The sequence below is a fragment of the Coregonus clupeaformis genome, chromosome 20 (assembly GCF_020615455.1).
Source record: "Coregonus clupeaformis isolate EN_2021a chromosome 20, ASM2061545v1, whole genome shotgun sequence".
NCBI classification, from domain to species: Eukaryota; Metazoa; Chordata; class Actinopteri; order Salmoniformes; family Salmonidae; genus Coregonus; species Coregonus clupeaformis.
Window position 1 is genome coordinate 5,671,976 of NC_059211.1, and position 24,237 is coordinate 5,696,212.

At 43.3% G+C, this 24,237-nt stretch overlaps 1 long non-coding RNA gene across 2 annotated transcripts in view; it reads right to left on the minus strand.

Moving 5' to 3' along the window:
* Positions 1-5,995: 5,995 nt before the first annotated feature.
* LOC121533785 overlaps positions 5,996-24,237 on the minus strand; it is an 81,267-nt gene continuing 63,025 nt past the window's right edge. For both annotated transcript variants that reach the window (XR_005994505.2, XR_005994504.2), the window contains 3 exons: positions 10,976-11,157; positions 7,230-7,349; positions 5,996-6,075 (listed from right to left, as the gene is read on the minus strand). This is a non-coding gene — a long non-coding RNA (uncharacterized LOC121533785). The remainder of the gene's footprint in view (positions 6,076-7,229; positions 7,350-10,975; positions 11,158-24,237) is intronic.

Here is a 24,237-nt window from a genome sequence, read left to right on the forward strand (position 1 = left end):
TAACGCGGCTGCATGGGATTTGTCGGATATAAAGTTGGGTGTGGTTTTGTTACATCCGCGATAAGATAACGCAAGGAGCCGCTTGAGGATTTAACAGCTCTAACGCAGTTCCACCTCAGACACCGCCAAAACAACCACTATGTGGATGTCGGCTAACGCGCCGGATCTGATAGAATCTAGCACACCATATTTCCAAAGTCTTTAGTTTTCATTTTGATACTATATTTCCACAGGAAATATACCAGAGGTACATTCATCTTATACAGTCCGTGTCTTCAAAGTTGGAGTAAGCACACAAGAGGCTGTGGTGTGTGTGTGTGTCTTCGCCCTTGTCTTGATCCCACTGGTTCCGCTGTTGGCAGAGAGGGAGACGGTGCAGGGTAGCATGAGCCACTCACTTCAAACTTAGAGAGAAAGCGGGAACACAACATTTGGAAACTTTTTTTCCTTCTTGATAGTACATTTTACAGTAAATCAGGTGTTTGGATTGACATGTGTTTGATAAGTGTAGGGGAACTAAACATGTAAATTGACACAATATCTGACACATTGACAATGGCCTAACAGCTGAAATGTTTATTATACTCTTATTGCCTCATGAATGAATGAATAAATATGCATAAAATAACTTTTAAACTGGTCCTTTTCTGGTGTGGTCCCCCTTCACTGCATTTAAAGGGATAATTCACCCAAATTACAAAATTACATATTGGTTTCCCTACCCTGTAAGCAGTGTATGGACAAGGTATGCCATTGGATTTGTTACACACATCCCTCATTTCTGCAGACACCTATTTATCTTTCCCCACAATCCTCTGAGCTCTCTGCATGTTCCACCACACTGGGCTCCACCAGGCGGTCATAGGAGAAGAACATCATGATCTGATAGAGCGGGGCCAAACGTTAGACAAATATTCAAGCAACCTTAAACTGATTATTCAGTTCTGAGACCAAAATAACAATTTTTTGTTTCCAGGTAAGCCAACCAAACATGTTTGATAACATGTTTGACTTTGCTTTTTTATGGCTATTTTTGCATTAATTATTACTTTGCAGCGACAAAGAAGAGAAGGAAAGGGGGACTCCAAGCTAGGCTGAAAAAATGGGCTACATGGCCTCCTCTTCCAAGTATCCTGATGGCTAATGCCCAATCGCAGGAAAATAAACTTTGTGGTTTCAATCGCAGTGGGACATCAGGGAATGCTGCGTCTTTCTTTTTACAGAGACATGGCTTACAGACGATATACTCGTCTCTACTATTCAACCAGGCGGCTTTTCCATTTTCCGTATGGATCGGCATGTTTCCTCATCAACATTTCCTGGTGTACCAAAGATGAAAACATCTTGAGCTCCTGTTCACCAGACCTGGAATTTGATGCTAAAATGCCGACCCCACTATATACCGAAGGGAATTCACGTGTGTTATTATCAAAGCTGTGTACATACCGTCACAAGCAAACACCAACGTGCTGGACCATGTATATACACACATCCGTGACGTGTACAAAGCCATCCCTCGCCCCCACTTCGGCAAATCAGATCACGTCCCTCTGTTCCTACTCCCTGCCTACAAGCAGCAACTCAAGAGAGAGCCACCAACACAGAGAATAGTGAGACGCTGGACAGGGGAGGCAGACTCAAACTGCAGGACTGTTTTGAGTATACTGATTGGAATATGTTCAAAGATTCATCCACCCAGGACTTATCCATCCACATTGAGGATGTCAGTCACAGGCTTCATTAGGAAATGTGTTGATGATGTTGGACCAACAGTAACAAACCTGTGAGGATTGGCAACACCAGGGCCCCCCCCAGGGGTGTGTCCTCAGCCCTCTGTACAGCCACGACCGCATGGCTTTACACGACACCAACTCCCTCCTCAAGTTTGCTGATGAGACCACGGTTGTAGAACTGATAACCAACAATGACGAGTCAGCCTATAGGGAGGAGGTACTTGAACAACCTCTCCCTCAACGTCAGCAAAATAAACGTTGATTGTTTACTTCAGGAAGCAGAGGAGGGAACATGCCCCAATCCACATCAACGGGACTGCAGTAAAGAGAGTCAGCAGTTTTAAGTTCCTCGGCGTCCACATCATCGAGGACTTGACATGGACCAACACCCCCACCACTCGTCAAGAGGGCGCAACAGCGTCTCTACTTCCTAAGGCGGCTGAAGAAATTCAGTATGCCACCCCGGGTCCTCTCCAAATACTACCGCTGCACCGGTTACATCACGGCCTGGTACTTCTAAATATTGACTATAAATTGTGCCTTCCTGTATTATACTTATGCTAAAATGTTTATTATATTCTACATGAGCCATTTACTTTATGTTCGTATTCATATATTTTATTATTTCTTATTGTTTTTGCATTGTCGAGAAGGAACCTGCAAGTAAGCATTTTGCTGGACGGTGTTTTCCATGTGTATCCCGTACATACAACTAATAAAACTAGTCTTCCACACACAGAGTCTCTCTCTCTAACGCGCAGGCACACGCTCACGCACACACACACACACACACACACGGTCAACTCACAGTGAGCAGGGCCAGAAGAGCCATCATTACCCCGAGCATGACATACAGGTTCCCTGTCAGACCCCGCGCCCACAGGGGGCCCAAGATTGTGGCCAGACCCACCACAGAGCGACGCACCCCCTGACTGAACCCTGGAGAGAGAGGGAGGGACAGGCAGACATTTACTGACACAAATACCACAGGGACAGAGATACCATAGCAAAATATTTTAAAATGCTTTGAACCAGAAAAGAAAATTAGCATCCAGTTAGTCCCATTCTGTTTCTTCCATTTCGTGCATAATGAACACAACCCTGAAGCCTATGGTTCTCAAAGCCTCTCAGTAAAAGGTGTTGTCAATGATCTGCTCAGAGGCAGCACAGTCCCAGCAGGTTTGTTCTCTACCCCCTTACATCACACTGATCAATGGTCAGAAAATCTACTCTAAATAAGTACGTTATGAACAGGGCAATATGCAGTTCAAACAATAACAAAGCCCCACCCAGCCACTGTTTTGATAAACTGCTGAGGGTCAGGAAATCTACTCTAAAAAGGTAAATTACGGATGAAACAAGACAGGATGGAAATTTAGTGTACAAGGGTTACGTTCATTAGGGAACAAAATGGAAAATGTTAAGCAACGGAAAATTCAAATACATGTTTCTTAGTGGACAAGTCTAGGTGATCCCTACCTGTTTCACTTTGATTTCTTTAGTTTGGTGCCTAATGAACACAACAGTGGTTTAGAGCACTACAGTTAAACTACAGACAGCTATACTCCAAGGCATCCTCTAGAGGGTACCATTGCTCACCTTGAGTCTTTTCCGTAGTGACTTTGGAGAAGAGAGACACCTGGGCCACAGTGATGAAGGGGTCCCAAAACCTGCAGGAACACCCCAATGATGAACTCTGCTAACTGCCAGGGGGAGTACCTGTGTGTGAGTGTGTGTGTGTGTGTGTGTGTGTGTGTGTGTGTGTGTGAGTGTGTGGTAGTAGCTTAGAAAATGACACCCTTGTATGAGTACACTCTCAGAAAAAATGGTACTAGTTTCCAGATATAACCTTTTTAGATCAGATACTCTTTCTGGTTCCAAATAGCACCTTTTATTTGGAACCCAGGTTCTATTTGGAAACCAAAAGGGTTCTATTTGACCTGAAAAGGGTTCTATCTGGAGCCTATTTTCAGGGGGTTCTCCTACAGGGACAAATGGTGCTACATAGCACTCTTTCTTTCTGATAGTGTATGCTACATTGTTTGGCCTAGCTAAAAACACAAACCAACATATACAATATGGCTACCTGCGGAGAGAACGTTTCACGTACCATGCATCCTCACTCACCCTGTGGGTTGGCCAGGAAGATGAGGCACCGCACGCAGGAGATCTTGCAGAGAATGAGGCCCATGGCCAGCACCACCCTCACAGCTGTGCGGCGGCTCAGCCAGCGGACAAACTGGAAGCCTGTGATCACCTCCACGCCACAGATGCAGTACAAGACACTGTTCTCCATCTCCACTAAGTTAAAGCACTGCTGGGTCAATGGGGTAACCATGGTCTAAGGTGGCGGGAAATTAATACAGTCACATTATTGAGTCTAATCATGTCCCTGGTTTAAAAATAAATTTTCTTAAATACTATTCTTAAAGCTGGAATCCTTAGCGGTGAAACTGACACGTCTGTTTGCGATATTACAACAACAAAGACGTTACTTCAAACAACGAACACTGTTTCCCCCCATTGTACATCATTGCATCTGCGATAGAACAGCACAGTATGTATTACAATGTTTTTTACCATGATGCTGGATACTCATCTCCTCCATTTAAAAAACAAAACAATAACAAATACGCCTGGGGCGACCAGTGGCGCTGTTTTACCATTCTCGGATGTAAGCTTGAAGTGTTCTTATTGTTTTTGTGATAGCACAGATAAAGGTTCAGTTTGAGAGATAGACAGAGTGAGGGACAGAAAGGGTTTAGGGGCACAGACAGACGGTCGAACTAAGGGCAAACCCCTGTTGCCATGTGGGCATGTGTGGTCCGCTACACCAGACTCCGGCACTTCACGTTAACATTTTATAATAACATTCATAAACAAGCATTAATTTATTTTATTTTTTTAAGTGTTTACGCTATTAACAAATGATTTGTTCATTATTTGTCAACATGTATTAACATTATAGTATTTATAACACCATTTATAAGTATTTCGCAGAACATTACAATAAAGTCTAACGAGTCCCTTTATAGTAGCCTGGTCGTAGATCGGTATGTGCTTTAGCCAACTCCTCCAAAACCAAACATGATGATGGCATGATGATATTGAAAGTTGGCTTAGGAATATAACGATTTGGCTACCAGGCTACCCCCTCAGTGGCCTATGCAATATATAACAAATGTACTGAAAGGCACTTCACAGTGAGTGAGTGAGTGAGTGAGTGAGTGAGTGAGTGAGTGAGTGAGTGAGTGAGTGAGTGAGTGAGTGAGTGAGTGAGTGAGTGAGTGAGTGAGTGAGTGAGTGAGTGAGTGAGTGAGTGAGTGAGTGTGACTGGACAGGTGAGAGAGCACTGTTTGGTTAAAGAGTGTGATGAACTGAGCTGTTAACAGCCTAACCCCTTCTTCCCTTAGGAACTCTAAACAGGCGGGGAACAGAGAGAGACGGAGAGACAGAGACAAGGGCAAAGAGAAAGAGGGAGAGAACGGGGGGCAGAGCGAGACAGAGAGAGAGAGAGAGAGAGAAGGTGAGGAACAGGGTTTTCAAGTTGCACAGGTACCATTGTACAGGTGTGTGTCCCACAACATAATTATACACATTTACAAGAACATATTTTACCACCTTGCGAAAAGCCCCCATCATCACCCACCTCAGCTCATGCTGAACCTCTTTGAAGGGCTGGAGTCGCCCTCCTCCTCGGGCGAGGGGGTAGGGGAGAGGTGAGGCAGGTTGCCGTTGGATATGGCCGGGTGAGCGGTCCTGGAGGCGTCAGGGATCACCACCGAGCCGTAGGACCCCAGCAGGTTGTGGCGCGACCCAATCAGGGGCTTCCCTTCTTCGTCCTCCCCCTCACCTTCTTCAACCACCTCCCCATCCCCCACCTCTTTCTCTCTAAGCAGAGGGTGAGAGGAGACACAATGAGTTGGCCTAGCAGTTAGAGCAACAGACCAGTAACCTGTCAATTGCGGGTTTGATCACTGAATGGGGCGTTCAAAAAAACAACAACATCCAATTAATTTTGGCCAGAGAGTCATGAAAGAGGTTGAACTGTATGCATGGATGTGTTAAAACTGTAAGTCCCTATTCAAACTAGCATATTTTACATATAAACAGACCATCTCATGCATCATTCAATTATTCTAAATATATCATTTGACATAGAATAACATAACATACAGTACATCTTACTACACTTGACGTTGCCATATTACTATTTTACTGTGAGGAGAGTAGGAGAAAAGCTTCAGTTGTTAGTATCTTACCCCAGGTGCAGTGTACTTGTTCACCACAAACGGCCCATACTGAAAATCACAGAGCCTCAGGAAGATGTTAAATGCTGGACCTGTGTGTGATGAGAGGGACATCATGAGACAGACACACTAACAGAGACATACAGAAGGTGGGTGCATCCCAGTTGTCTTTTTTGCAGTCCTGCTGCACATGTCAAAATAAAGCAATATCATATTCCTGAGATATTAAAAACACTTCTCAAGGCATTGTTGTGAGTTCAGGGGCCGTGAAACATCTCAGTGTAGGAGTGCCGATCTACGATCAGTTTAGCATTTTAGATCATAATGAATAAGATTATATGGACAAGGGGGACCTGATCCTTAGGGCTGGCACAATTACAGTATAACCAGGTAACAGAAGGTTATGATGAATACCGTCTTGAAAATAAAATAACAGTCATAACCGTTTAAAAAAACGGAACGAACTGAAGAGGGGACGGCCGAGCATTAGTGTTATTGAGTCCGTTTCTGCCGTAACATGGACTCCTAACAACCCGATGAAACTTTGTTGCTCCTTGCTGAAACAAGCAAGGTGTTGTGGCAAACAATATTTGGTTGCCTAGGCAACACCCCCCACAATGCAGCAGCAGCACACATATAAATTGAATGAATAGAACAGCCTTGGAACCTCTAACCCTGGCAATTTGACTGTTAAACTCATGGGTACACTCGCAATGGCTGCCTGCCTTGTGAAGCAATAATTTTCATGGTAATGTAAAATGTTCATTCAAATGGTGTTTACTGATGTGGCTCATGCAATGGAATGTGCTATTTGTAATGTCAGTTGAGTGTGCGCATATTTTAGCACATATTTTGCTTCGTACTTTGCTCCTATGGGTACTATCACAATGGTCGCTAGTCCACCCATTATGCCATCATTGACTTGAATGGGGACGCCCGTTCTATTAATTATATTTCCATGGCAGCACATGCAGTCAGGAGCTGCTTTTTTTAGCTATTTGAGCAGTTATTACGGTGACCGCATCATTTGGCAGGCAATTACCATCATCCAAAATTCCATAACCATCATTGCCCTACTGATCCTAGATCAGTCAGCACTCCTAATCTGAGGCACTTTCTGAACACATGCCCTGATCATTTTCGCAGCGGGACTGCAAAAAGGACAACCTTGAACATACCCATACACAGAGCGAATGACAACATGCTATGAATGGCACACAGGAAGCAGACAGATAGCAGCACTGACCAATCAGAAGGCCAGCCTGTCGGCACGCCATGACCACTGCGGACATGGTGGAGCGGTCCTCCGGGGCAGTGCTTCGGGTCAGGAAGCCAAAGATGGATGAGCCCGCACCTGTACCAATACCTACAGTAGCAGACCACATACATGGATGTCCATACTAAAACCATTTAAGTACGGACCACCACTAAAACCATAAGCAGAATATGCATCATACTATAAAAAGATGAGTGTTCTAGTACTCTATCTACAAGCATGCAAAATGTGAGCCCATTTTACTCACACCGATGCATTTTGATTAGGCTATAATCTTAACAATCAGATAAATTCAAACAAATTAATGATGTCCTTTAAAACTGTCACGGTTTCGGCCGAGGCTGCTCCTCCTCCTTGTTCGGGCAGGCTTTGGCGGTCGTCGTCTCCGGAGTACTAGCTGCCACCGTTCTTTGTTTTCGATGTTTGTTTGGTTAGGTCTGTTTGGTACACCTGTTCATGTTTAGTGTTGATTATGTGTCCTATAAGTTCTCGTTGTTTCTGTCATGTGTTGTGTGTAATTGTTTTCACCTGTCTGTTGGTGCTCTTCATTTGTTTGGACAGACGCCAGAGTGTACCGTCGCACTTTTGTTTTCGTGCGTAGTATTTTACGCACTGTTGCGTATTGTTCGCCTCCGGGTTAGTTGGACCCGTTTGTATTTGTTTCATTTCAGTAAAGTCAGGTTTGACTGAGCTCCTATGTCCTGCACTTGATTCCACACCACATTCGCATCAGAACCCTTGACAAAAACTGCATTGCTCTAGTAGAATATGGGTATTCTCACCTGCTACTAGTCTGCTGGAGAGCAAAAGCCATTTGGAGTTGCTCATAAAATACATAAAGTTACCTGGAGGACAAAGACCAACGTCAGGGAGACAGAACAGTAAAATGACCAGGGATGTATTCATAAAACATTTTCCAATGAGTTTCCATTGGACAAATTCAGGTAGATCCCTCCCAGTTTCGTCCCGTTAGCTTCTGTTTGGTTCCTAGTAGTGATGAGGGAAAGAATACAGTTGCACATCTGGACAATATTTTTCACGATATACAGTGCATTCGGAAAGTATTCAGACGCCTTCCCTTTTCCACATTTTGTTACGTTACAGCCTTATTCTAAAATGGATTTTTTTTTAAAGTCCTAATCAATCTACACACAATACCCCATAACGACTAAGTGAAAAAAAATAAAATTGTGTGTGTGTGCAAATTTATAACTAATAAAAAACAGAAATACCTTATTTACATAAGTATTCAGAACCTTTGCAATGAGACTCGAAATTGAGCTCAGGTGCATCCTGTTTCCATTGATCATCCTTGAGATGTTTCTACAACTTGATTGGAGTCCACCTATGGTAATTTCAATTGGTTGGACATGATTTGGAAAGGCACACATCTGTCTATATAAGGTCCCACAGTTGACAGTGCATGTCAGAGCAAAAACCAAGCCATGAAGGAATTGTCCATAGAGCTCCGAGACAGGATTGTGTCTGCAACATTGAAGGTCCCCAAGAACACAACGGCCTCCATCATTCTTAAATGGAATAAGTTTGGAACCACCAAGACTCTTCCTAGAGCTGGCCGCCCGGCCAAACTGAGCAATCAGGGGAGAAGAGCCTTGGTTAGGGAGGTGACCAAGAACCCGATGGTCACTCTGACAGAGCTCCAGAGTTCCTCTGTGGGGATGGGAGAACCTTCCAGAAGGACAATCATCTCTGCAGCACTCCACCAATCAGGCCTTTATGGTAGAGTGGCCAGATGGAAGCCACTCCTCAGTAAAAGGCACATGATAGCCCGCTTGGAGTTTGCCAAAAGGCACCTAAGGACTCTCAGACCATGAGAAGCAAGATTCTCTGGTCTGATGAAACCAATATTGAATTCTGGCCTGAATGCCAATCGTCACATCTGGAGGAAACGTGGCACCATCCTTACAATGAAGCATGGTGGTGGCAGCATCATGCTGTGGGGGATGTTTTTCAGCGGCAGGGACTGGGAGATTAATCAGGATCGAGGGAAAGATGAACAGAAAAAAATACAGAGAGATTCTTGATGAAAACCTGCTCCAGAGCGCTCAGGACCTCAGACTGGGGCGAAGGTTCACCTTCCAACAGGACAACACAGGAGTGTCTCTGAAAATAGCTGTGCAGCGATGCTCCCCATCCAACCTGACAGAGCTTGAGAGGATCTGCAGAGAAGAATGGGAGAAACTCCCTGAATACAGATGTGCCAAGCTTGTAGCGTCATAGCAAAGAAGACTCAAGGCTGTAATCGTTGCCAAAGGTGCTTAAACAAAGTACTGAGTAAAGGGTCTGAATACTTATGTAAATGTGATATTTTAGTTATTGATTTTTATAAATTTGCTAACATTTCTAAAAACCTGTTTTTGCTTTGTCATTATGGGGTAATGTGTGTAGATTGATGAGGAGGAAAAAACAATTTAATTAATTTGAGAATAAGGCTGAAACGTAACAAAATGTGGAAAAAGTCAAGGGGTCTGAATACTTTCCGAATGCACTGTATAGTATCGTTTTGACAATATCGTAATGTAATTTTTGCACTACTTGGCTATACCGGCAGCAAAACTCCAGTATTTGTCTTTCATAGCTTGTTCTCCGTCTTCTTTTTTAAATAGGAAGCCAATTTGTTTTCAGCACTTTTATTTCCATGACTGATCAAAACTTGTTTTCCATTGGCTCACTCTTGTCCCTCTGCAGTAGACATATGGTGAGCAATATGTTTGGAACATTGAATCGCAAAAACATCACAGTATCGAATCGCGATACATACAGAATAGTGAGAATCGAAATACATATTGTGTCAGCACCAAATTATCTTGATAATATTGTATCGTGAGGTCCCTGGCAATTCCCAGCCCTAGTTCATAGTGAATACACCCCAGGTAGTAAAAGGTATTGGGGTGAGTCCCAATAATCTCCCCTGAAGTGTACACTCGTTTACCACTCCCCACAACCTTAAAAGCATTGGATTGGTGTAGGCATAGGCTAGAGGGAGTTTCAATATACCAGTAATTTCCTTGTAAATCCATGAAGGGAAGTGAACAAGTGAACACTCCCAGACAAAGGAGAGATTATTAGGACACAACCACTGGCAACAGGAACTCTCAACACAATGGTGTTGCTTTATTTTCCCTACTCATACAGTCTCAAGGCAAAAAAAGCTACGAAAAGAGAGAGAAGACTAATCCATTTGGATGTTTTTGTATCTCAGGTTACCATGGCCCCATCCAGAAACTACTGCTGGCCCTTAACCCCTGGCTTAGGCACTTTATGTAAATGTCAAAGAGACATTTCCGTGGGAAAAAACGGTGTTTTGACAAACCTAAAGTCGAGGTGCAGCTGAAATGTAAAATTCACGAGGGGAATGCTTTATACTATCCTAAATAAATAATAGTTGTACCTGGAAAAGCAGGCCTAGCTCTAACCTGCCCTCTGAAACGCTAGAGGGAACTTTAGCCATATTTCATACACCTATGCAATATTATCAGATATCAACATGTGCCTAGGCCCTAGGTTATTTTTTCTGGATGGGACTTAACTCAGAGAATTGGATAGATGTAAGCAATATGGTGAAAGCTCCATCTTGCACTCTGGTAGGTCAGGTTGAAATGTCGCCATATTGTTTACATCTATCCAATCCTCTCAGATCTATAAAGGTGCCCAAGGGGTAGGAGTTAGGGGGTTGATTTGGGATTCTTACTCACAATCTCGAAGAGGTTGGTGAACAGGATGATCTTCTTGGTGGTGCGGGTCTTGTCGGACCAGTGTCCAAACAGAGGCCCCGAGAGGAGACCAGTCAGGCTGAACGCTGATAGGCCCAGACCCAGGAAGTAGGGCGCTGCCCCAAGTGTCTGCAGGTACTTCCATATCGTGGGCAAGATCACAGCTGGAGAGAGGGGAGCCTAGATTAGTTTAAACAATTTGCTCATTTCGTTCCTCTATTTACATTTAGGCTGAACAGTCTCAATTTCCTTAACAACTGAACACTTTTTAAACACACATTTTAAAAGATCATTGAAATGAGTGTGTAATAGGTAAAAGGAAAAAAGATGTACGAGTGCATAGGCTGAGGCCATATGGAAGAGGTAACTTTGATAGCCAGCAGCCACTAGGTTAGGTAATGAGCAGGTTATGGTGTAGTCCAGTGAGTTCTACAACATCACATGATAAATGCAGAGAAACATTGTGAGCATTTTCTTTTTGCCTTAGCATTGAAACTCTGGGTCCCATTTTCATAAAGTGTCTCAGAGTAGGAGTGCTGACCTAGGATCAGCCCACCCCCACCCCACTCTATCCACCTAACCTTAGTCATAAACTGATCCTAGATCAGTATTCATACTCTGAGACGCTTTCTGAATACGGGCCCTGGGTCCAACCCTAAAGGACAGTAGGCCACTGAGTCATCACTAAATGTGCACTGGATCCAGGATCATGGGAGATTCCATGCTAAGGAGTGAATCTGATGGAGCTCTACCAAATGAGACACAGCTGACTCAGTCTAATCCCCTGACTCAGTGACCTCACCTGACTGTCCTCATGTCTTATATTAGATCAATGGGGAATGGGGATCACACTTTTCAACACATGGTTAACTAGTGGCTCAAGCAACTGTATGCTTAAGATTAAGGTATAATCTTTGTAAATTATATTATAAATAGGACTGGTGGAGTTATGTCACACATGCTGCTAACACAAATATATGGAAATGTCTGCTCTACCCAAAATTACAACCAACTAATTGCATCATTACCGCAAAAATGGAAGACGCAAGTGGAAGGGAGAAAAAGTAAGGAACTTGTCTGTCGGCCCTGCATTAAAGACCAAAATTGGTTATAGACAACTGTGATAAATAAAAAAGTATACCAGTTTAATTTAAGGACCACAAAAATGACAGCTGTGCCATATAGATTGCAAAATAGTTGGGAAGAGATTTTCGATGTATCGATTCCACGGCACATGGTTTATGAACTGATACGCAAAACAACGCCGGATTCAAAACTTAGAATTTTTCAATTTAAAAGATTATACAAAATTTTTGCAACCAATATAATTGTATATATATGGGGAATACAACTTTCCCAGCTCTGCAGATTTTGCTGTGAAGAGACAGTCATTAGATCATTTTGGTAGTGTTCATATGTAGCTTATTTTTGCTAACAGGTCCAGGAATGGCTGAAGAATTGCAACATTTACCTGCAGCTAACTCTGCAGATAGCACTACTGGGTGATTTGAAGTCATAGTCAAATCGATCAATAATATAATAATACTTTTAGTAAAAATGTTTATCTTTAATTTACAATCTGTAGAAACTATGAGAATAGAAAGGTTCAGAACTTTTGTGAAACATCACAGAACAGTTGAAAAATATATGGCAAATAGAAATTCAATATGGATGGTGTTAAGAGATAGATGGGAGGGGTTGAATGGAGCTGAAGGGTGGGACTAATAACAACAAGATAACTAATGTAAAATGTATATAGGTTCAGAACTTTTGTGAAACAGCACAGTTAAAAATATATGGCAAATAGATATCAAACTGGACAGACATCAGAAATAGATGGGAGAGGTTGAGGAAGGACAGGACTAAAAACAAACAGAATATAACTATTGTGTCCGTGAAATGTATATAGTATGTATAAGCTGGAAGTAGAAGCCTAAGTGTTCATTATTTATTGCAATTAGGGGAGGGGTGGTAGGGTTAGTGTAAAATAATAAAGGAAAATATATTTTGAAAAGATATATATATATATATATATATATATATATACACATTTATATTTATATGTACAGTGGGGAAAAAAAGTATTTAGTCAGCCACCAATTGTGCAAGTTCTCCCACTTAAAAAGATGAGAGAGGCCTGTAATTTTCATCATAGGTACACGTCAACTATGACAGACAAATTTAGAAAACAAAATCCAGAAAATCACATTGTAGGATTTTTTATGAATTTATTTGCAAATTATGGTGGAAAATAAGTATTTGGTCACCTACAAACAAGCAAGATTTCTGGCTCTCACAGACCTGTAACTTCTTCTTTAAGAGGCTCCTCTGTCCTCCACTCGTTACCTGTATTAATGGCACCTGTTTGAACTTGTTATCAGTATAAAAGACACCTGTCCACAACCTCAAACAGTCACACTCCAAACTCCACTATGGCCAAGACCAAAGAGCTGTCAAAGGACACCAGAAACAAAATTGTAGACCTGCAACAGGCTGAGAAGACTGAATCTGCAATAGGTAAGCAGCTTGGTTTGAATAAATCAACTGTGGGAGCAATTATTAGGAAATGGAAGACATACAAGACCACTGATAATCTCCCTCGATCTGAGGCTCCACGCAAGATCTCACCCCGTGGGGTCAAAATGATCACAAGAACGGTGAGCAAAAATCCCAGAACCACACGGGGGGACCTAGTGAATGACCTGCAGAGAGCTGGGACAAAAGTAACAAAGCCTACCATCAGTAACACACTACGCCGCCAGGGACTCAAATCCTGCTGCGCCAGACGTGTCCCCCTGCTTAAGCCAGTACATGTCCAGGCCCGTCTGAAGTGTGCTAGAGTGCATTTGGATGATCCAGAAGAGGATTGGGAGAATGCCATATGGTCAGATGAAACCAAAATAGAACTTTTTGGTAAAAACTCAACTCGTCGTGTTTGGAGGACAAAGAATGCTGAGTTGCATCCAAAGAACACCATACCTAGTGTGAAGCATGGGCGTGGAAACATCATGCTTTGGGGCTGTTTTTCTGCAAAGGGACCAGGACGACTGATCCGTGTAAAGGAAAGAATGAATGGGGCCATGTATCGTGAATTTGCCCTTCCATCAGCAAGGGCATTGAAGATGAAACGTGGCTGGGTCTTTCAGCATGACAACGATCCCAAACACACCGCCCGGGCAACGAAGGAGTGGCTTCGTAAGAAGCATTTCAAGGTCCTGGAGTGGCCTAGCCAGTCTCCAGATCTCAACCCTATAGAAAATCTTTGGAGGGAGTTGAAAGTCTGTGTTGCCCAGCAACAGCCCCAAAACATCACTGCTCTAGAGGAGATCTGCATGGAGGAATGGGCCAAAATTGGGCCAGCAACAGTGTGTGAAAACATTGTGAAGACTTACAGAAAACATTTGACCTGTGTCATTGCCAACAAAGGGTATATAACAAAGTATTGAGAAACTTTTGTTATTGACCAAATACTTATTTTCCACCATAATTTGCAAATAAATTCATTAAAAATCCTACAATGTGATTTTCTGGATTATTTTTTCTCATTTTGTCTGTCATAGTTGACGTGTACCTATGATGAAAATTACAGGCCTCTCTCATCTTTTTAAGTGGGAGAACTTGCACAATTGGTGGCTGACTAAATACTTTTTTTCCCCACTGTATGTATGTAAACTCAGCAAAAAACAGAAACTTCCCTTTTTCAGGACCCTGTCATTCAAAGATAATTAGTAAAAATCCAAATAACTTCACAGATATTCATTGTAAAGGGTTTAAACACTGTTTCCCATGCTTGTTCAATGAACCATAAACAATTAATGAACATGCACCTGTGGAACGATCGTTAAGACACTAACAGCTTACAGACGGTAGGTCACAGTTATGAAAACTTAGGACACTAAAGAGGCCAATCTACTGACTCTGAAAAACACCAAAAGAAAGATGCCCAGTGTCCCTGCTCATCTGCGTGAAAGTGCCTTAGGCATGCTGCAAGGAGGCATGAGGACTGCAGATGTGGCCATGGCAATAAATTGCAAAGTCCGTACTGTGAGACGCCTAAGACAGCATTACAGGGGAGAGGATGGACAGCGGATTATCCTCGCAGAGGCAGACCACATGTAACAACACCTGCACAGGATCGGTACATCCGAACGTCACACCTGCGGGACACGTACAGGATGGCAACAACAACTGCCCGAGTTACACCAGGAACGCACAATCCCTCCATCAGTGCTCAGACTGTCCGCAATAGGCTGAGAGAGGCTGGACTGAGGGCTTGTAGGCCTGTTGTAAGGCAGGTCCTCACCAGACATCACCGGCAACAACATCGCCTATGGGCACAAACCCACCGTCGCTGGACCAGACAGGTCTGGCAAAAAGTGCTCTTCACTAACGAGTCGCGGTTTTGTCTCTCAAAGGGTCATTGTCGGATTCGCGTTTATCGTCAAAGGAATGAGCGTTACACCGAGGCCTGTACTCTGGAGCGGGATCGATTTGGAGGTGGAGGGTCCGTCATGGTCTGGGGCAGTGTGTCACAGCATCATCGGACTGAGCTTCGTGCAGTCCATAAGGAGGAGATTCACTGCAGTACTTAATGTAGCTGGTGGCCACACCAGATACTGACTGTTACTTTTGATTTTGACCCCCCCTTTGTTCAGGGACACATTATTCCATTTATTTTAGTCACATGTCTGTGGAACTTCAGTTTATGTCTCAGTTGTTGAATCTTGTTATGTTCATACAAATATTTGCACATGTTAAGTTTTCTGAAAATAAACGCAGTTGACAGTGAGAGGACGCTATGTGTGTATGTACAGTTGAAGTCGGAAGTTTACATACACTTACAGTGAGGGAAAAAAATATTTGATCCCCTGCTGATTTTGTACGTTTGCACACTGACAAATACATGATCAGTCTATAATTTCAATGGTAGGTTTATTTGAACAGTCAGAGACAGAATAACAACAAACAAATCCAGAAAAACAAATGTCAAAAATGTTATAAATTGATTTGCATTTTAATGAGAGAAATAAGTATTTGACCCCTCTGCAAAATATTACTTAGTACTTGGTGGCAAAACCCTTGTTGGCAATCACAGAGGTCAGACGTTTCTTGTAGTTGGCCACCAGGTTTGCACACATCTCAGGAGGGATTTTGTCCCACTCCTCTTTGCAGATCTTCTCCAAGTCATTAAGGTTTCGAGGCTGACGTTTGACAAATCGAACCTTCAGCCCCCTCCACAGATTTTCTATGGGATTAAGGTCTGGAGACTGGCTAGGCCACTCCAGGACCTTAATGTGCTTCTTCTTGAGACACTCCTTTGTTGCCTTGGCCGTGTGTTTTGGGTCATTGTCATGCTGGAATACCCATCCACAACCCATTTTCAATTCCCTGGCTGAGGGAAGGAGGTTCTCACCAAAGATTTGACGGTACATGGCCCCGTCCATCGTCCCTTTGATGCGGTGAAGTTGTCCTATCCCCTTAGCAGAAAATCACCCCCAAAGCGTTATGTTTCCACCTCCATGTTTGACGGTAGGGATGGTGTTCTTGGGGTCATAGGCAGCATTCCTCCTCCTCCAAACACGGTGAGTTGAGTTGATGCCAAAGAGCTCGATTTTGGTCTCATCTGACCACAACACTTTCACCCAGTTCTCCTCTGAATCATTCAGATGTTCATTGGCAAACTTCAGATGGCCCTGTATATGTGCTTTCTTGAGCAGGGGGACATTGCGGGCGCTGCAGGATTTCAGTCCTTCACGGCGTAGTGTGTTACCAATTGTTTTCTTGGTGATTCTAATAATAATAATAATAATAATAATATGCCATTTAGCATGATCCCAGCTGACTTGAGATCATTGACAAGATCCTCCCGTGTAGATCTGGGCTGATTCCTCACCGTTCTCATGATCATTGCAACTCCACGAGGTGAGATCTTGCATGGAGCCCCAGGCCGAGGAAGATTGACAGTTATTTTGTGTTTCTTCCATTTGCGAATAATCGCACCAACTGTTGTCACCTTCTCACCAAGCTGCTTGGCGATGGTCTTGTAGCCCATTCCAGCCTTGTGTAGGTCTACAATCTTGTCCCTGACATCCTTGGAGAGCTCTTTGGTCTTGGCCATGGTGGAGAGTTTGGAATCTGATTGATTGATTGCTCTCTTAAAGGGAGTGCTCCTAATCTCATCTCGTTACCTGTATAAAAGACACCTGGGAGCCAGAAATCTTTCTGATTGAGAGGGGGTCAAATACTTATTTCCCTCATTAAAATGCAAATCAATTTATAACATTTTTGTTGTTATTCTGGCTCTCACTGTTCAAATAAACCTACCATTAAAATTATAGACTGATCATTTCTTTGTCAGTGGGCAAACGTACAAAATCAGCAGGGGATCAAATACTTTTTTCCCTCACTGTATGTTGGAGTCATTAAAACTTGTTTTTCAACCACTCCACACATTTCGGCAAGTCGGTTAGGACATCTACTTTGTTCATGACACACGTAATTTTTACAACAATTGTTTACAGACAGATTATTTCACTTATAATTCACTGTATCACAATTCCAGTGGGTCAGAAGTGTACATACACTAAGTTGACTGTGCCTTTAAACAGCTTGGAAAATTCCAGAAAATTATAGGCTAATTGACATCATTTGAGTCAATTGAAGGTGGACATGTGGATGTATTTCAAGGCCTACCTTCAAACCCAGTGCCTCTTTGTTTGACATCATGGGAAAATCGAAATAAATAAGCCAAGACCTCAGTAAAAAAACATGTAGACCTCCACAAGTCTGGTTCAACCTTGGGAACAATTTCCAAACGCCTGAAGGTGCCACGTTCATCTGTACAAACAATAGTACGCATGTATAAACACCATGGGACCACGCAGCCATCATACCGCTCAGGAAGGAGACGCGTTCTGTCTCCTAGAGATGAACGTACTTTGGTGCGAAAAGTGCAAATCAATCCCAGAACAACAGTAAAGGACCTTGTGAAGATGCTGGAGGAAACAGTGACAAAAGTATCTATATCCACAGTAAAACGTGTCCTATATCGACATAACCTGAAAGGCCGCTCAGCAAGGAAGAAGCCACTGCTCCAAAACCGCCATAAAAAAGTCAGACTACGGTTTGAAATTGCACATGGCGACCAAGATCGTACTTCTTGGAGAAATGTCCTCTGGTCTGATGAAACAAAAATAGAACTGTTTGGCCATAATGACAATCGATATGTTTGGAGGAAAAAGGGGCACGCTTGCAAGCCGAAGAACACCATCTCAACCGTGTAGCACAGGGGTGGCAGCATCATGCTGTGGGGGTGCTTTGCTGCAGGAGGGACTGGTGCACTTCACAAAATAGATGGCATCATGAGGAAGGAAAATTATGTGGATATATTGAAGCAACATCTCAATACATCAGTCAGGAAGTTAAAGCTTGGTCTCAAATGGGCCTTCCAAATGGACAATGACCCCAAGCATACTTCCAAAGTTGTGGCAAAAAGGGTTAAGGACAACAAAGTCAAGGTATTGGAGTGGCCATCACAAACCCCTGACCTTAATCCTATAGAACATTTGTGGGCAGAACTGAAAAACCGTGTGCACGCAAGGAGACCTACAAACCTGACTCAGTTACACCAGCTCTGTCAGGAGGAATGGGCCATAATTCACCCAACTTACTGTGGGAAGCTTGTGGAAGGCTACCCGAAACGTTTGACCCAAGTTAAACAACTTAAAGGCAATGCTACCAAATACTAATTTAGTGTATGTAAACTTCTGACCCACTGGGAATGTGATGAAATAAATAAAAGCTGAAATAAATCATTCTCTCTACTATTATTCTGACATTTCACATTCTGAAAATAAAGTGGTGATCCTAACTGACCTAAGACAGGGACTTTTTACTAGGATTAAATGTCAGGAATTGTGAAAAATTTATAAATGTTTAAATGTATTTGGCTAAGGTGTATGTAAACTTCCGACTTCAACTGTATGTATATACATATACAGTGGGGAGAACAAGTATTTGATACACTGCCGATTTTGCAGGTTTTCCTACTTACAAAGCATGTAGAGGTCTGTAATTTTTATCATAGGTACACTTCAACTGTGAGAGACGGAATCTAAAACAAAATTCCAGAAAATCACATTATATGATTTTTAAGTTATTAGTTTGCATTTTATTGCATGACATAAGTATTTGATACATCAGAAAAGCAGAACTTAATGTTTGGTACAGAAACCTTTGTTTGCAATTACAGAGATCATACGTTTCCTGCCTGTGCCATTAAACCCCTACAACTCATCCAGAATGCCGCAGCCCGTCTGGTGTTCAACCTTCCCAAGTTTTCTCACGTCACCCCGCTCCTCCGCACACTCCACTGGCTTCCAGTTGAAGCTCGCATCTGCTACAAGACCATGGTGCTTGCCTACGGAGCTGTGAGGGGAACGGCACCTCCGTACCTTCAGGCTCTGATCAGTCCCTACACCCAAACGAGGGCATTGCGTTCATCCACCTCTGGCCTGCTGGCTCCCTACCTCTGCGGAAGCATAGTTCCCGCTCAGCCCAGTCAAAACTGTTCGCTGCTCTGGCACCCCAATGGTGGAACAAGCTCCCTCACGAAGCCAGGACAGCGGAGTCACTCACCACCTTCCGGAGACATTTGAAACCCCACCTCTTTAAGGAATACCTGGGATAGGATAAAGTAATCCCTTCTACCCCCTTAACCGAACCCAAACCCCACCCCCCAAAAAAAAAAACTTTGTAAAGTGGTGAACCCACTGGCTATAAGGTGAATGCACCTATTTGTAAGTCGCTCTGGATAAGAGCGTCTGCTAAATGACGTAAATGTAAATGTAATGTAAATGTTTCCTGTAGGTCTTGACCAGGTTTGCACACACTGCAGCAGGGATTTTGGCCCACTCCTCCATACAGACCTTCTCCAGATCCTTCAGGTTTCGGGGCTGTCGCTGGGCAATACGGACATTCAGCTCCCTCCAAAGATTTTCTATTGGGTTCAGGTCTGGAGACTGCCTAGGCCACTCCAGGACCTTGAGATGCTTCTTACGGAGCCACTCCTTAGTTGCCCTGGCTGTGTTTCGGGTCGTTGTCATGCTGGAAGACCCAGCCACGACCCATCTTCAATGCTCTTACTGAGGGAAGGAGGTTGTTGGCCAAGATCTCGCGATACATGGCCCCATCCATCCTCCCCTCAATACGGTGCAGTCGTCCTGTCCCATTTGCAGAAAAGCATCCCCAAAGAATGATGTTTCCACATCCATGCTTCACGGTTGGGATGGTGTTCTTGGGGTTGTCCTCATCCTTCTTCTTCCTCCAAACACGGCGAGTGGAGTTTAGACCAAAAAGCTATATTTTTGTCTCATCAGACCACATGACCTTCTCCCATTCCTCCTCTGGATCATCCAGGTGGTCATTGGCAAACTTCAGACGGGCCTGGACATGCGCTGGCTTGAGCAGGGGGACCTTGCGTGCGCTGCAGGATTTTAATCCATGACGGCGTAGTGTGTTACTAATGGTTTTCTTTGAGACTGTGGTCCCAGCTCTCTTCAGGTCATTTACCAGGTCCTGCCGTGTAGTTCTGGGCTGATCTCTCACCTTCCTCATGATCATTGATGCCCCACAAGGTGATATCTTGCATGGAGCCCCAGACCGAGGGTGATTGACCGTCATCTTGAACTTCTTCCATTTTCTAATAATTGCGCCAACAGTTGTTGCCTTCTCACCAAGCTGCTTGCCTTTGTCCTGTAGCCCATCCCAGCCTTGTGCATGTCTACAATTGTATCCCTGATGTCCTTACACAGCTCTCTGGTCTTGGCCATTGTGGAGAGGTTGGAGTCTGTTTGATTGAGTGTGTGGACAGGTGTCTTTTATACAGGTAACGAGTTCAAACAGGTGCAGTTAATACAGGTAATGAGTGGAGAACAGGAGGGCTTCTTAAAGAAAAACTAACAAGTCTGTGAGAGCCGGAATTCTTACTGATTGGTAGGTGATCAAATACTTATGTCATGCAATAAAATGCAAATTAATTACTTAAAAATCATACAATGTGATTTTCTGGATTTTTGTTTTAGATTCCGTCTCTCACAGTTGAAGTGTACCTATGATAAAAATTACAGACCTCTACATGCTTTGAAAGTAGGAAAACCTGCAAAATCGGCAGTGTATCAAATACTTGTTCTCCCCACTGTACGTCCTTGGACGGTTCACAGATCACAAAGAGGCAGTGTTCGTGTATGTGAGCAGGGACGGCTTGTTCAATAGGGCGATATGGGCGACGCACTGCCAAACGGGAAAAGGAAGGGATTTTTTTTCTAATCAATTATATCACGGCAACAGCAGTTATCAGTGTTCACGTCTGATCTGCCAGCCACTAAATGTCAAATCAGGCTAAAGTCGTGCTTCAAATGGCCCCGCCCGTTTTTGGGGCGATTTCAGTCAAGTTGAAAATCGCCCAGAAGTCTCTCATAGCCTGTCATGTAAAATCTATTTTTTCACATTTCAAAGCTTTCAATACATTCTCTATGGGTGTCTGTGGGCATGCACTTACGCGCTCATCATACGTGACGTAACGTTGAACGTAACTAAGACAATGGCGGCTAGAAGCGTCTCTGTTGCGACCTGCAGTGCGGCGTTATTTTATGTTTTTAATTTGTAGACTTAGTTTACAAACATTCTGCCAACCATGGATTTCCAGTGGTTGGTTTTGGACTGATCTTGTTGATCGTGTACATACCCGCTACGAACGGACTAAATAATGAAAACGCTGCTGGCAGCTGAATCCCAATACAGCTGGGGAGACTTGGCTGGATGAGTCCCGGACAGAGAAGTGGAGCCGGCCACCTTCACCCTGGTCAGAGCGGACCGCGATCCTGGTAAGAGAGCGACTCTGTACCCCGACATTGAACTGCTTTCTGTGTCATTGCGACCTTACTATCAATTCAATTCAATTTAAGGGCTTTATTGGCATGGGAAACGTGTGTTAACATTGCCAAAGCAAGGGAAGTAGATAGTAAACAAAAGTGAAATAAACAATAAATATTAACAGTAAACATTACACTCAGAAGTTTCAAAAGAATAAAGACATTTCAAATGTCATATTATGTATATATACAGTGTTGTTACAATGTGCAAATAGTTAAAGTACAAATGGGAAAATAAATAAACATAAATATGGGTTGTATTTACAATGGTGTTTGTTCTTCACTGGTTGCCCTTTTCTTGTGGCAACAGGTCACAAATCTTGCAGCTGTGATGGCACACTGTGGTTTTTCACCCAGTAGATAAGGGAGTTTATCAAAATTGGGTTTGTTTTCGAATTCTTTGTGGATCGCTGTAATCTGAGGGAAATATGTGTCTCTAATATGGTCATACATTTGGCAGGAGGTTAGGAAGTGCAGCTCAGTTTCCACCTCATTTTGTGGGCAGTGTGCACATAGCCTGTCTTCTCTTGAGAGCCAGGTCTGCCTACGGCGGCCTTTCTCAATAGCAAGGCTATGGTCACTGAGTCTGTACATAGTCAAAGCTTTCATTAAGTTTGGGTCAGTCACAGTGGTCAGGTATTCTGCCACTGTGTACTCTCTGTTTAGGGCCAAATAGCATTCTAGTTTGCTCTGTTTTTTTGTTTGTTCTTTCCAATGTGTCAAGTAATTCTCTTTTTGTTTTCTCATGATTTGGTTGGGTCTAATTGTGTTGTTGTTGTTGTTGTTGTTGTTGTCCTGGGGCTGTGTGGGGTCTGTTTGTGTTTGTGAACAGAGGCCCAGGACAAGCTTACTTAGGGGACTCTTCTCCAAGTTCATCTCTCTGTAGGTGATGGCTTTGTTATGGAAGGTTTGGGAATCGCTTCCTTTTAAGTGGTTACTATCTGCCCCGTGAGTTCCCCCAATTGTTTGTTACCGTTGTGTACTGTTGATAATCACAAGTTTACTGGAGAACTGAGACCAAGTAGAGACTTTGGACAGGGTGGATATGGTATAATAAAGGCAGTTTATTCAGAGGTAAAGATATCTGGAATCGCGTGCACGGACTCGTGCACGTGTGTAGGTCACCTAAATCATCAGAAAAATTGCCCCTCCTGAGAATTTTTTCAGGAGCCGCCACTGTATGTGAGACACAAGTTCTTATCTCCCCCTACTCCCTAAAACAGCTCCTCACATTAATCACAGCTTGTTAGGTTAAACAATTTATATCAGTACAGTACAAACCTTTTATGTTTAATCATTAATGCATTATTTCTAAGCTAGGCATCACATCCAGTTACAAGAAAATAGATCCCCACAAAACATACATAGTCCTTGGCGTATGCCACTCCTGCTAGGCCTCTGTGCTGCTGTGTCATGACCAGCAAACAGAAGTGACCGGCGCAACATGCAACAGCCACTAAATTCATTACAGCAATAGGGGTTTAACATTTTCTATTAAGTGTATATGCCCTTGTTTAAATGTAATCTAATGCGTCCAACATTACATTGCTTACAGAAACAGCAAGGAAGACAACTGAACAATTACTACACTAAGAAAGGTTTCATAGACATGGGTTAAGCCTAGTCCTAGACTAAGTAATACCTCTTAATGCAGATCTCCATTGACAGGAACTTCTTAGCAGTGTTGCCAATTTAGCGACTTTGTCGCTATATATAGCGAGTTCAGAGCCCTCTAGCAACACATTTTCAAAAAAGCGACTAGCGACAAATCTAGCGGAGACTCTGACGTGAAAGCACATATCGTTCTTACTCTTCTCAACGAGCTGCGGGTGCTTTGTTACCCCCATCCCAAAGCACTCACATGCGGCCCAGTCCTCGCGCAGCAGTCCCTCCCAGCTGCAGTCAGAGCAGGAGATGTTCACCCTTCCGTGTCCAGACTGCAAATGAATCGTGTATGCGGGAAGCCGCCGCTGGCTGATGTAAATGTAAGGTGTTTTTTAATCACTTTTTGTCTCTCCCACAACGTTATTCCTCTCTCCTACAGAGTCCATCACAATTACATGCACATGGCAAATTATGCAAATTAGGTGATGACGTCATTTAGAAACTTTTAGGACAGCCAATAGCAACTTTCCTTACTGAGGAATTGGCAACATTGCTTCTTAGTCCAATACTAGGCTTAATCTCTGACTGTGTAACCGGCGTGTAGTGTGTCACAAACAGCTGACTTTTCACCCTACACTCAAACTGTGTGGTTTCTCATTTTTCCTAATGGACCTGTAGCAGCAAGCCATTATGCTGACCTCTCTGATA